Source organism: Dermacentor albipictus, chromosome 1 (assembly GCF_038994185.2).
Source record: "Dermacentor albipictus isolate Rhodes 1998 colony chromosome 1, USDA_Dalb.pri_finalv2, whole genome shotgun sequence".
Classification (NCBI taxonomy): Eukaryota; Metazoa; Arthropoda; class Arachnida; order Ixodida; family Ixodidae; genus Dermacentor; species Dermacentor albipictus.
In genome coordinates, this window is record NC_091821.1 from 183,461,315 (window position 1) to 183,475,010 (window position 13,696).

The window sequence follows — 13,696 nt, forward strand, 5'->3', positions numbered from 1 at the left end:
AAGACGAAAATAATCCGCGTGCGCCGGGACTGGAAACCTTAATGCATTGCCATACTTATGTTTTGTGAGGCAACTAGGAAGCTCCTAAATCGGCAGCTTTTTCACCGCATCTTCTTTCCGCCAATTCCACGCCGCTTGTGCGTTTGTTTGCACGCTGTAATAGCGCATTTTGTTTGTCTTTGAGAAAAAGTACTTGCTGCAGTTTGACAGAGTATAATTCCAATGTGTCCATTATTTAGTTATCAGCTCAAATATGCCGTTACATGCACTTCAACAAAGAAAAATGGGGCATATAAGTTATTTTATGCACTCTTCTATACAAGCAGTTTGAGAAGGGAATCGGAGTTGCACGAAAAAGCACCTGCGTAAAATAGCATCTCGCCATCTCTGGCAAACGCGTAGCGCAGCAACCTCGTCGGTGCAAGCTGTTTTAGAGCCCATTCCTGCGTCGTGAGCGTAACCGAGCGAACGAGCAGAGCGAAAGATGAAAGAGCGAAGGCGGAGCGCAGCGGGGGCGTGGAAAAGTAACCTCTCGCCTCCGCGAGAGCTCTCTTCGCTATCGCGGAACAACGTGAGAAGGAAAGCGGAGGAAGAGGCTACAGTGAAAGCATGAGGCGGAAAGCGGAAGAGGAGCAGAGGGGAGACGGCCTGTGCAGGGCGATCTCATCTGCGCTTCCGACGGGGGGCCAGGATAGCGTGATGTGGGAAGGGCTACTCTCGTCTGCGGCATCAGCTGCTGAGGCAGTCCAGTCAGTCCAGTCCAGTCCAGGCAGGCCAGTCCGTACCAGCGTGCGTATCGAGGTTCACTGCTCCTGCAAGGGGCGATGACGAGCGGCTACGTGTAAAACTTGATGTGAAGCTCCCTTGGGTGTTGTCGCCGTTGACAATGGTGGCACGATTTCCCCGCGACGAATTAAGGGCCGCTCCCGTCGTTGTTGAAACGAAAGCGTGAGAAGAAAAGCGTAGTGTCGCTCAAGACGGGCTGTGCGGCGACGATGGCTACGATTTGGCTCGAGAGTAGCGCGCGTCGTCTGTATGGAAACGAAGCGCTGCATGAGCGGTGGTCTGTCTGTGGCCGCTGCTGTGAATCGCGGCCATGCGTCATCCACGCGCTGCCTCTCGCGATCTCCCGATTAGCGAGGCACTCGCGCCACACTTCGCTCCGCTTGCAATGTGCAGCACGAGACAAATTTTGTCCGCGCCAGCTACGCTACTCACAGTGTTCTCTTCCTAATATAAACCGTGTACCTATATAATCAACACAAAACAGTGACACGCGAGATGAAAACACGTATAGAGCTGCGCTCAAATTTCGCATTAGGGAGTATCGTAATCGTCAGTAATTGGTTTACGTTTGTTATAACGGCAGGGCAAATGGGACGGAGGCACAGAGAAGAGAAGCACACAGGACAAGCGGTGAACTACACAGCTGGAAAGGTCGTGGTTTGGACAAACAAAAGAGCCCATTGAACAAGAAATTAATTGCAGTGGGACGTGAATGTGGGAGAGTCGGTTGATGTTCACTATAAGGGCAGCGTAAACGGCTTTTCCAATTCTGCAGTTCAGCGCTTGTCCTGTAGGTGCGCATCACCATCTATGTGTCGCCGTCCCATCTGCGCTGCCATTATAAGGTAAGAAACTTTTGCACTTGCATAGTGTTTGCTATAGACCTTTTACAGCGAGCAGTACGCGCGCCGCGCACCAGGGGCTGCCACGAAACTCTATGCTGCCACAGGCGCGTCGTCATTGAACGCATTCTGAATCGAGAGCAAGCAGGCATCAGCCGCGCCGCTCCAGCAACGTACCGCCGGGAGGGCGGGCATCTCTTAGTACTATTTATTTAAAATCTGAAGAGAAGAAGAAGAAGGGGGGGGGGGGGGGGGGGGACTTGCTCCGTCGTCAACGTCAAGAACTGTGACTGAGACTTGAATGTGTGGGACGAGACCGTACATGTGCGATCTTCATCCGCCTCAGCTGCACAAGGAGTGCCCGTATTTACGACCATTCATCATGCACGCCTTCCCGCAGGGCGTGCACGACAAATCGTTACCGCCACCGCTGGTACAAAATATCACAGAATTTTGAACTTCGATAAGCATGCAACTCATCACTAAGTCCTCCCCACGCAAGCGCGACTGACATACTCGAGCACCTTCGCTTTCCACAAAGGCGAAGTTAACGTGGAATAATGGACGAGCAGTGCGGGGTTGTTATTCTTTTTTTTTTCAGCATCGAGAATCAAACAGCAGGCGAGTGATCTCTCGGCCACTTGCAACATTTTTGTCTACGCCTACGCGAATACATTTCCGTTTGCGCTGTGAGTAATCAGCGAACTACTCCCGAGTTATTTTATCAGCGTTGGCGAAAAGAATTACGCGATCGGAAGCAACCACCGTGGTCGGAGCAGGTCGCAAACGGGCATTTTCTGCACACGCACAAACGCATGTTCCCGAACGAAGTTGTTGCACATACAGTTATCGACGATGGTAGGCGCAAGGCAATTACAGCCCTACAAATTTACCGCTGTAAGGACTAGAATATGAAGGGTAATATCAAGCATTAGGATGACGAATTCGTCGCCTTCAGGCGGTAAGTTTGCTCACTGTAGCTATTGAGATTGCAGGGGAGACAGAATGGGTAAATTAAATGTATATTTACACTGCCTCTGCAGCTTTGGCCATGTCTACTCACTCACTGTTCACCGTTGTGACCGAAATAGCGGCTGTCTGAGCCATGCCTGCGGCCGCCATGGCTATTGTGAACAAGCTAGCAAACGCCGATCAGAAGGGGCTCAATGGCGGGCGCTGTCATATGAGCAAATTTGGCGGCGCCCATGGGTATGGTGCTGTTGGAACGTTCGTGGAAGGAAATTCGAAATTGGACGTCCTGCGAACGTCTTGTCTCCGAAACGGTGCACGGACGTTGGGACATGGTTTGGATGTCCTAGGGCTGAAGTGTTTTCATTGGATACTTTGTCTGTGGCCAATGGGCCACCCATTTTTTCCGGGTAGGTAAGGCGTCTCTGGTGGGCGAGAGGGTTTCTTCCCCGAGGTGAGATATGCATTATTTCGCACCACAGGAAACGCACCTACAATGTGTAGCATTTGCCCGTCAGCAGGCACCACATCACATCACTGCACAGAGAGCATCCTCTTGTCGGTGGCTTGACAGAAGTTTTTTCTCTCGGACGAGCCTAAACACATGAGGATGTGGCAGTTGGCGTCGACAGGCAAGCACCATATGCCATGCCCAAACATACCAGACGTAAATCACGCACAACACTTTGCTTTTATTGAAGTAGCGAGTCGTAACGAAATGCAGACCAGGATCCGCATAGTAGAGAGGCTGATGCAAAAAGGAAATTGGTTTAGAACAACCTCGACTGGAAAGAAAATATTCACCGACCATCTGCTGGTCAAGCGCGCGTCGGTTTTTATGCACGACTCGTTAAAGGCTCCAGTGTAATCACTGGTGCCGCGTTGCTTCCAGAAAGGACTACACAATTTGCGTCGCGCATACAATCAGATTACAAAACAATCGCAAACCATGAAAATCGAAACAAGCGCTAACGAGACGAATGAAAGCAAACCAAAGAAGCGTTAGCGAGAGCTGACGCGAGCAGACGATAGTATGAAATGAGCCGTCCAGTTGGTCCAGTTGAGACCAGTTGCGAGTACGCATCGAGCCGTTGGGCGGGTTCGCATGACACCAGTTTCCCGCGCGCACGTAGGGGCCGCTCTCATTGGTCTCCGCCGTTCGCGGCGCGCGTCTTTCATATCCCGCTCCGGGTTCGCTGTTTCATCTTTCGCTGTGCTCGGTATCTCGTTTACGCCGCCGACGCCCGCCGCAGGGACGGGCGCTTAAGAGCTGCACTCTAAATGCGGAAGACAAAATACCAAGCTGTACGGCAACAGGACTAGATGGAATACTGCTGAGGCTAATCAGTAAACTGGGTGCAAAAAGCAAAGACGCACTAGAAAAGACACTGGAAAAATCATACAGGAGAAACAAATACCAGGTATTTGGCGAAAAAGCAGGATATGAACCTAATTTATAAAGGGTACGTGTCGGGACGCTCGACTTTCACGCGTCCCTCGATATTATTTCCCCCACATGGCTCGCGCCTCTTGTAGTCCGGCTTCGCCGCGTGGCTTTGCGCCGGCGGCGGTTGTGGTATACTCCATCTCACAAGCTGGTCACAGCACTGCCGAAGGTACGAGGCGTACACAGGCAATATCCTTGGGCAGCAGTATAGTTCCGGGCGTAACTGGCTGATTATTGGCTACACTAAAGAGTGTGTTTTTTTTTGTTCGCTACATGATACGGTACAGCGATACGTGACATGTTAGGATCTTTGCGCATGCACGTCGTATACTGAGAATTAATATGGCAGTTACCACCGGTAACCATAATAGCCACTCTAACCGACGAGACGGTCATTTGAGCAATCGCCCGACGTTTGTGCGCAAGCGCGAGTACGAGCGGGTGCGAGAGAGAAAATCTAGGGGCTTTCGCTCCTTGAATATCTGTCTTTGTCTAAGCACTACGTAGGAGAAGTTTCTGTGCTCGTGTTGCATGCATTTGTCCTCTAGGCATGCCGGCATTGCGGAGTGGGGTCGAGTTTACGTTCCGACGCTGGCTGCCCGCGTGGTGAGGCAGTGGGTATGGACGCCCCATTTAGTGATCGCTGTGTCTGAAGGTACGTCGGGCAGACTTTCTCGCGCCTGCGGCGCTGGTGCTGAGTCACTCATGCCGGATTAAACCTTTCTGGCCCCATTACGGCGCTGTACCTTCAAAAAAACATCACTGATTTTTTTCCGGGGAAGTGGTAGGGGCCGTAGTAGAGGTCTGGCCTGCTCTCCTGGTGCAGTATCTTCGCTCTTGGCAGGCTTTTCGTATGCTGCTGTCCGCGACTCTTCAGGAGCATTTTTGAGTGGTACCCTTTGAGTGAACTGCGGTTGAACGCCACTGCCTGATGTCACGCCGTGAGGATTATTGGCTTTGCGTCTCGCCCACGTTAAGTTAGGTTAGCTTAGGTTTACGTTAGGTTTAGCTTACCTTAGGTTAACGTAAAAGGCGTTAGGGTGGCGCGGCGTATTCTCACACCAGTTAATTACGCCGTGCGGAATTTTGTCTTTTCGTCTCGGCCACGGTTGCTTAGGTTAACGTTAGATTAGGTTAGGCTAGCGTAAGAGGTGTTAGGGTAGCGGGACGTATTCTCATAGCGGTTGCAGGGGCGTCGAGCGTCGCCGGCGGCCTTTCAGCCACTTGCGTTCAACCGCGGTTGCTAAGGCGCTCTGACTTCTATATTTTCAAATATATGCTGCCCGGCCTCTATACTACGGTCCCTACTGCTCTCACGGAAACAGCTCTGATGTTATCTTCAAGGTACATCACCGAAAGGCGCGAGAAAGCTATGATCTGGCACGACTGACTTAGCACGAGCGCCGCAGGTGCGAGACAGTCTGGCCGACAGGGCGGTCGCCAAATGGGGCGTCAGCTTCACCAGTTTCACGAGCCATTTTTATTTTTATTTTAGTTTTGTGTCTTTTCTACCTTAACCAGCTGCCTTCTCACGGTAAAAGGGGATTTGTTGTCATTTATGTAACATAATATACTAATAATGCTTAATTTAATATTTTCTTTAGTGTAAGTTCAAAAGTAAAAATTGTCCGAAGGATATAAAATATCGTAAACGAAAAATGAAATTATTTGTCAGAAGCAATATCTTCAAAATCTTGCTCAAGAAGTGCGTCAGTTCGAGTTTGTGCACCCAGACAGCCTGCCACCTTGGAAGATGACAGCATAAATGCTTGAATTGAAAGTGAGAGTCAAAAGACAGCAGGAACTTCTGTGGAGGCTTTCCTTGCTAGAATGAGACAGAAATCCAAGCCAAGCTGTTTTGCAGAAAACAGCTACTGGTGGAATAATTTCTAGAAATACCAAACGGGAAGGGAAAGGAATGGATGTGCTTTTGTGCAACCATGGTGAGGACTCAGATGGAACTACTATGCGTTGGTGCGCTTTCTTTGACGCAAATAAATGCAAGTGCAGTGCTGCTACTAAATGCTGCAGAGTTGCTGATCTCTTAGCTCACGTGCACTAGATTAAAGCAACGGCAAATTGTGTTCTGAGTGCCTGACCCAGATGTCCACGGACAGACTATACAAGACATCTGAGAGACTTCCAAAGGCAGTTTTGAAGGCAGGATCTTAGCTGACTTCTCCCGGGTTTGGCTTATTTGAGTATGTTGTAATCACTTTCAGAAAAAAAAATTGCTGTGGCTTAGCTAAGGTTAAGCCCAGGATGCGAAGCATACTAGCCTTTATTTTAGTTGTTGAACCACTGTTTAGTTTGGTGAACTGCTGTTGCTTGGCTATATTTGGTTCGGCTAGACGAAGAAACAACTCATGCGTTACTCTGCTTCGCCTTCAAGAGTGGAACGCGACAGCGTTCCCGTCGACCCGCCAAGGGGTGTAAGACAATGGGCTACGGCGCAGCGACTACGCGCCCCGCATTGGACGCGGTGAGCGTCGAGCAATGCAGCGTTCGGCGCGGCAACGAAATGTGCGCCTGAGCAAGCGACGCACGCCTGAGCCTTAGAAACAGCTCGTTTCTAAGGCAACACCGCATTCACTAGAGGCGCTTTTGTACCGCTGTGAAGCATCGTACTCGTGGCTCAGTGGTAGCGTCTCCGTCTCACACTCCGGAGACCCTGGTTCGATTCCCACCCAGCCCATCTTGCAAGAGTTGAGCCAAAGCCACCTAGAAAATGAGTATCTGTAGCACGCCGCAACCTTCGCTTCTCATTCCAACGAGCAGCTCTGTCTCCAGGAGGCATCTCACCTCGTGAGTGTCTAGCAGAGGCAAGCGCAGCTGCTTATATACCGCCGCGACGCCGCGAGCGACGGCGCGAGTTGGAGCCCCGTTTCGCCTCTGTCGTGACGTCACGGTGTCACGTGGTATTGAAGGTGACACCGCCGCGCCTGAGGAGCTGGGTTGAGCTCTCGTAATATGCTTTGCATAAAAAACAGCGCTTTCGCGCCTACACAGCATCGTAGAAAACTGCAAAAGTCATCAAAATGGAAGGCTCAACAATAAAAGAAGCGATAATTAGTCACAGAGTAGGTAAAATTAACGGTGCGGGCGTAATTAGCGCCAATGTAGTCGAAAATTGACCACCTTGCACTATACCCCTGTAACGCGTGCACCGCCGTTGATATAGACATGTTGAGGCAAAGCCGCCCTACCGCACTCTTCTGGGAAATGGGGCGAGTTCGCTTGGACTAAGCGGGGCTCGCGCGAGCCAATGGTGTCTGGAAGGTAGCTTCGATTGTGCCCACAAGAAGCAAGAATGAGTCGCAGAGTAGGTAAAATCAACGGTGCGGGCGTTGTTCGCGCCCCTGTACTCGAAAATCAACCACATTGCATCATAAGCTGCACGATCTCCTGGATCAGCCCACCTGACCTCTCGGTAAGAAAGGATAAAAAAATAAAATAATAAAAATAACGGAAAATTATAAAATAATAAATTAAAAAAATAAAGGGTCAACCAGGTGTCGGCGTAAAGTGAACAAGGTCGATGTAATTGCGCGTGAAATACCATACGAATGACGCCAAATGAGTGAATAATGAACATGAAAAGGAGACAGGAAGAGACAGAATAGAGAGATATAATCAATATTTAATTCTCGAATCATTTGTGAAGTGAAGTGAAGCTTATTTTCCTTTTTGTTGCAAAGGAGGAAGCCGGGGCTGAAGGCCTCGGCTCCCCTGACGAAGGCCTCGGCTCCCCTGTGCAGTTTGACATCATATAACAGATAACTGAAAATATAACAATATAAATATAAAAATCTCGGGTGCACTTGCAGGTTTCACATAGAAGCAGATAACAAGTACACAGCAGAAAAAATGGCACTATACAAATATTGGTAATGGTAGGATCACGTAGTATCCATAGGAAAAATTGGATGACTTTTCAAATGCAGCGTCTCAGAGAATTTTGAAGTCTCATTTTATGAAGTAAGCCTACAATACAGAAACAGTATTGACGGGCGTTACGTAATGCACACAAACAATTTCGCAGTCATGTCGAATGGGCATTGTTCATTACGATTATTTTAGCTGCAATCCCTCATATGTAGGGTAGACAGGTGTTTGTACCAATTGGGTAATCATCATCATAATCATCAGCCTGGTTACGCCCACTGCAGGGCAAAGGCCTTCCCATACTTCTCCAACTACCACGATCATGTGCTAATTGTGGCCATGTTGTCCTTGCAAACTTCTTAATCTCATCCGCCCACCTAACTTTCTGCCACCCCCTGCTACGCTTCCCTTCTCTTGGAATCCAGTCCGTAACCCTTATGACCATCGGTTATATTCCCTCCTCATTACATGCCCTGCCCATGCCCTTTTCGTTTTCTTGATTTCAACTATAGATGTCAGTAACGCGCGTTTGTTCCCTCACTCCGTCTGCTCTCTTCTTATCCCCCCCTTCCTCCTCCCCCCTTAACGTTACACCCATCATTCTTTCCATAGCTCGTTGCGTCGTCCTCAATTTAAGTAGAACCCTTTTCGTAAACCTCCAGGTTTCTGCCTCGTAGGTGAGTAGTGGTAAGACACAGTTGTTATACACTTTTCTCTTGAGGGATAATGGCAACCTGCTGTTCATGATCTGAGAATGCCTGCCAAACGCACCCCAGCCCATTTTTATTCTTCTGATTATTTCAGTATCATGATCCGGATCCGCGGTCACTACCTGCCCTAAGTAGATGTATTCCCTTACCACTTCCAGTGCCTCACTACCTATCGTAAACTGCTGTTCTCTTCCGAGACTGTTAAACATTACTTTAGTTTTCTGCAGATCAAGTTTTAGACCCACCCTTCTGTTTTGCCTGTTTAGGTCAGTGAGCATGCATCGCAATCGGTCCCCCGAGTTACTAAGCAAGGCAATATCATCAGCAAATCGCAAGTTACTAAAGTATTCTACATTAACTCTCATCCCCAATTATTTCCAATCCAGGTCTCTGAATACCTCCTGTAAACACGCTGTGAATAGCATTGGAGAGATTGTATCGCCCTGCCTGACGCCCTTCTTTATTGGGATTTTGTTGCTTTCTTTATGGAGGACTATGGTGGCTGTGGAGCCGCTATAGATACCTTTCAGTATTTTTACACACGGCTCGTCTACACCCTGATTCCGTAATGCCTGCATGACTGCTGAGCTAAGTTGAATAAGCTGATCGGTCTAATTTTTCAATTTTTTGGCGTCCCCTTTCTTATGGATTAAGATTATGCTGGCGTTCTTCCAAGATTCCGGTACGCTCGAGGTCATGAGGCATTGCGTATACAGGGTGGCCAGTTTTTCTAGAACAATCTGCCCACCATCCTTCAGCAAATCTGCAGTAACCTGATCCTCCACAGCTACCTTCCCCTTTGCGTAGCTCCCAAGGCTTTCTTTACTTCTTCCGGCGTTACTTGTGGGATGTCAAATTCCTCTAGACTATTGCCTCTTCCATTATAGTCGTGAGTGCCACTGGTACTGTATAAATATCTATAGAACTCCGCAGCCACTTGAACTATCTTATCCATATTAATAATGATATTGCCGGCTTTGTCTCTTAGCGCATACATATGATTCTTGACTATTTTCTTCACTGATTTTAGGCTGTTGTATATATATATATATATATATATATATATATATATATATATATATATATATATATATATATATATATATATATATATATATATATATATATATATATATATATATAGTTTTCTAGATTTAAACCAAAAACGCTCATTCCTAACATTAACTTGAAAGCAGCAACAGCTTCGTCATCAGCTACTTGAACGCTCATTTACACAAGTAGTGGTATTTAAGAAATGGCATAAAGATGCTATATTTCGAGGTCATGTCGCTGCCAATATGGGCCGACACCATCATCATCATCATAAAAACTTTATTGAACAGACTGAGGAGTTAGGGGCACGCAGACTCCCGAGCCCCCGCACGATCCACTGCACTTAAGCGTTTATGTTACTTCTGTCCATAATGGTGGCAGCCCGATCAGTAGCCATGGTCTGCACGACCGGGTCTCCAGAGCGCAGCAGGGTCCCCCAGTCCTCCCGGGTCTTCAGGGGCTCTAGGCCCCACGGGGGAGGATCCGCCGAGCAATGAGAAAGGAGGTGGAGAGCAGAAACGCGAGGTTCGGGACAGAGAGTACAGGCTGATGTGAGGAAAAGTGGGTGATAGTGATGATGGGAGAGTGTGTGTTTGTAATTGGCGCCAAAGGGTTGCTTGTCTATTGCTAAGGGATTTGTGCGGTGCGGGGTACAGCTGACGCGCCGCCTTGAAGGCATTCGTCGGCTCGTTGAAAGTGTGCGCGCGCTCCTTCGTGAATCCAGGATGGGAGGCCGCAAGAGCCCCGTTTAAAGAACTTCGGGCTACGAGGTTGGCGGCCTCGTTTCCAGGATTTCCGCAGTGCGCGGGCACCCAAATCAGCTCCACATGACGGGGCGGGGGTGCAACGGGCGAGTCGAGTATGCAAAAAGCAGGGACGTGGACTTGGCCTCGTGCGAAATTTAGGATTGTAGTTTTGGAGTCTGATAAAACATACCGCGCTGTGTTGATGATAGCTAAGGCAATGGCGGCTTCCTCTGCAGCTTCGGCAGATATGTCTGGGGGGAGTGTGTGCGTTCCGATCGGAGAGAGAGTGTGATCCACCACGGCAGCGACTGCTTCATCACCCTTGCAGGCTGCGTCTACTCATACGGCGTCCGGTTCCGAGCCATACAGTGGCGTAGCCAGAAATTTTGTTCGGGGGGGGGCTACACCACTGGCCCAATATATATATATATATATATATATATATATATATATATATATATATATATATATATATATAACTGGTTCTACCAGTACACATAAATACCCAAGAAAGTATAGAATATATATATATATATATATATATATATATATATATATATATATATATATATATATATATATATATGCGTAGCTGCACGTTGCAGCTCAGCCTCCTCCTTAAGAGGAAGCTTTAGCTCGGGTGCTCCTATTTAAGTACATGTAGAAGGGGAATTCGTTTTTCCCTGGAGCCACTTCACCAAATTTGAGGAGGTTTGTGGCATTTAAAAGAAAAAGTTTAATTCTAGTGACTACTGGCTTCAAATTTTTCATTTAGGAGGTCAATTATTTATTAAAAATTGGCCGAAATTGAAAATTTGCAGGAAACGAAACTATCAAGTTTAAAACTCTGTGACTCAACAATGAAAAATGATATCACAATTCTGTGAATTGCATATAATAATACATCTACAGCGGACAAAATAGATATGTTACACATGAATCTCAAAAAAATTTAGTATTGTAGAAATATGGCTTTTGCAGAACCCTTGTACACAACGTAACCAATTCACGTAAGATACAAATTGACACAGCAAGCTTCTCCGCTTTGACTGTTATAATAAATGCCGTTTACAGAACCACAATATCTGTTCTTCATGCATAGCTATTAGTTTGTAAACGCCGTGCTTCTATTTTTTCAAACTTTCGAATTTTTCAAAATATATTAATCAAAATTCAGGCCCTAAATCGAAGTTCTGTTTCCAACAGACACTAGGACTTAACTTTATCTTTCAAATGCAACCAATTTCAATAAAAGTGATCAGCAGGATTATCTCAGAAAAGCGTTTCTGCGTTTTACAAGTATTTGAATAGGCCGCGTCGGATTGGGCCCGAGCTAAAGCTTCCTCTTAAACAATTTATCGAGAGATCAAATACATGAATAATAACTGCATTGTCATTGCCATAGATGCTGCAAACGAATTCTTGAAAGCTACGCTCTGTAAACGCAAGTAAAATATGTATTTTTTTCATAAAATATTATACTCGTATGTGCCAAAAATTGTGCCCAACATAACTGACGTCAATGCTTCCATGTTTTTTGTCTATTTATTAAGTAAAGAAAATATCACACGAACTTTAGAACTAAATCAGTTCGAAACCAGGAAAGCAGTGCATGCCGCTAATATGAAAAATTAAAAGGCAATGAACTGAACAAGTTGAGCACAACTATCTTAATGAAACATTGTCATTCAAGACCCGTGCTTACATTCTTGTATATATGCAATGTATAACTGTATAACTGTATAATGCGTATATAATACTGTAAAATAAAGAAGTAACTGTATATAATGCGTCAAACAAGGCAAATAAACATGTTGCACAATCATAGATTCACAGAATCCTAGATTCCGCCCCCATTCCATCCACTCCCCCCGATGTATTGCGCGGGACGGAAGGCGGCGCGCTTGCTCCCCGCTTTTCTCCTTTGCGCACACAAGACTGAGCCACCATCGTCGGCTCACCCATTCCACCTCCCCTCCTACGCTTTCACTCGGACATACAGCATGCAGCGCGTGGTCACGATGTTATCACCCTTGGACTTTATACGAAACATGAGGGCGATGGCAGGAATGCGCCTGGAGTGTCCATATAATTGCTTTCGCAATAATATAATAAACGTATCCGGCAACTGAAGCGTCCCGTCGCCCGTCACTTTCCGCAAAAGAAGTATCAAAATCGAACTTTCACCATGCGACAATTCGCTGCGCCGCAACAATGTATTTTTTTTCTGTGAGGTGGAGGCACCGAAATGAAAAAAAAAACGCATAGGAAAGTATCTTGGCCAGAATCTAATTCCTACTTCGGGCACCTAATGGGGCTACGGAAGGAATACCGAAGAAAACATGAGACGCTTGGTCCACTGAGAACCATACGCATACTGCTCAGTACCCTACAGCGGCGAAAGAAGACTTTCCGGAAAGGTTCCGCTCAAGGAATGCGGTGCAATCCTTCGAGTCCCCACAGTGATGGCGGCGAGCGACCATTGTTTTTTTTTTCTTCTCGTCTGCTAGCCAGAAAGCGTCCAAAACTCTGTCCGGTGAAAATACACTCGGCCAGAGCAAACCGAACGCGCACCGAAGTGTACCGCACGGTGGTCGGGGCCATACGAGAAAAACGTATGCGCTCTGGTTGGCTCTGGCAGCCCGCGGGTAGGGTAGCGAGAACAAAAAAAAAAAATTGAAGAGGCTCAATGTGTCCTCGCGAATAAAAGTCAAAGTAGAAAAAATACATAAGAACGTATTTACTTTGGCTGGCTTTAGTGTCTTGACATGGATGTTTTGGCGTAGGTTAAAAAAAATGTTGATATTTTTTTATGTGACATGACGGCACAAATGAACCACCCCAACGCTTTGTCTCATTGGACCTCGCTGCCTGCTTTGTCAACTCGTCTGCTAGTGTGTTGATTTGGCTTGTCTCGTTGTATGTTCCGATGTAAGACTTTGGAAAAGTCAATAGACCTTTGGCGTCAAATGTTTATAACAACAATAAACCCACAAAGTTCCGCAATTGAAAATCTAAAGCACAACTTTGGAAGTGTCAATGCACCTTTCACATCAAGAGCTTATGAGATTTACACCCATAAATTTTCGCAATTGATATCCATGCGCTTCATAGATTCCGTGGCCTCAGTGAGATGCCGCGGCGAGCCCGCTCACCATCAAAGCGCCCTTGAAACTTTATGCTCGGATGGGCCTGCTTGGCGTTATGTGACTCCCGGTGTATGGGCGTTGCCACGAAATCCAGCCCGAGTTTGCAATC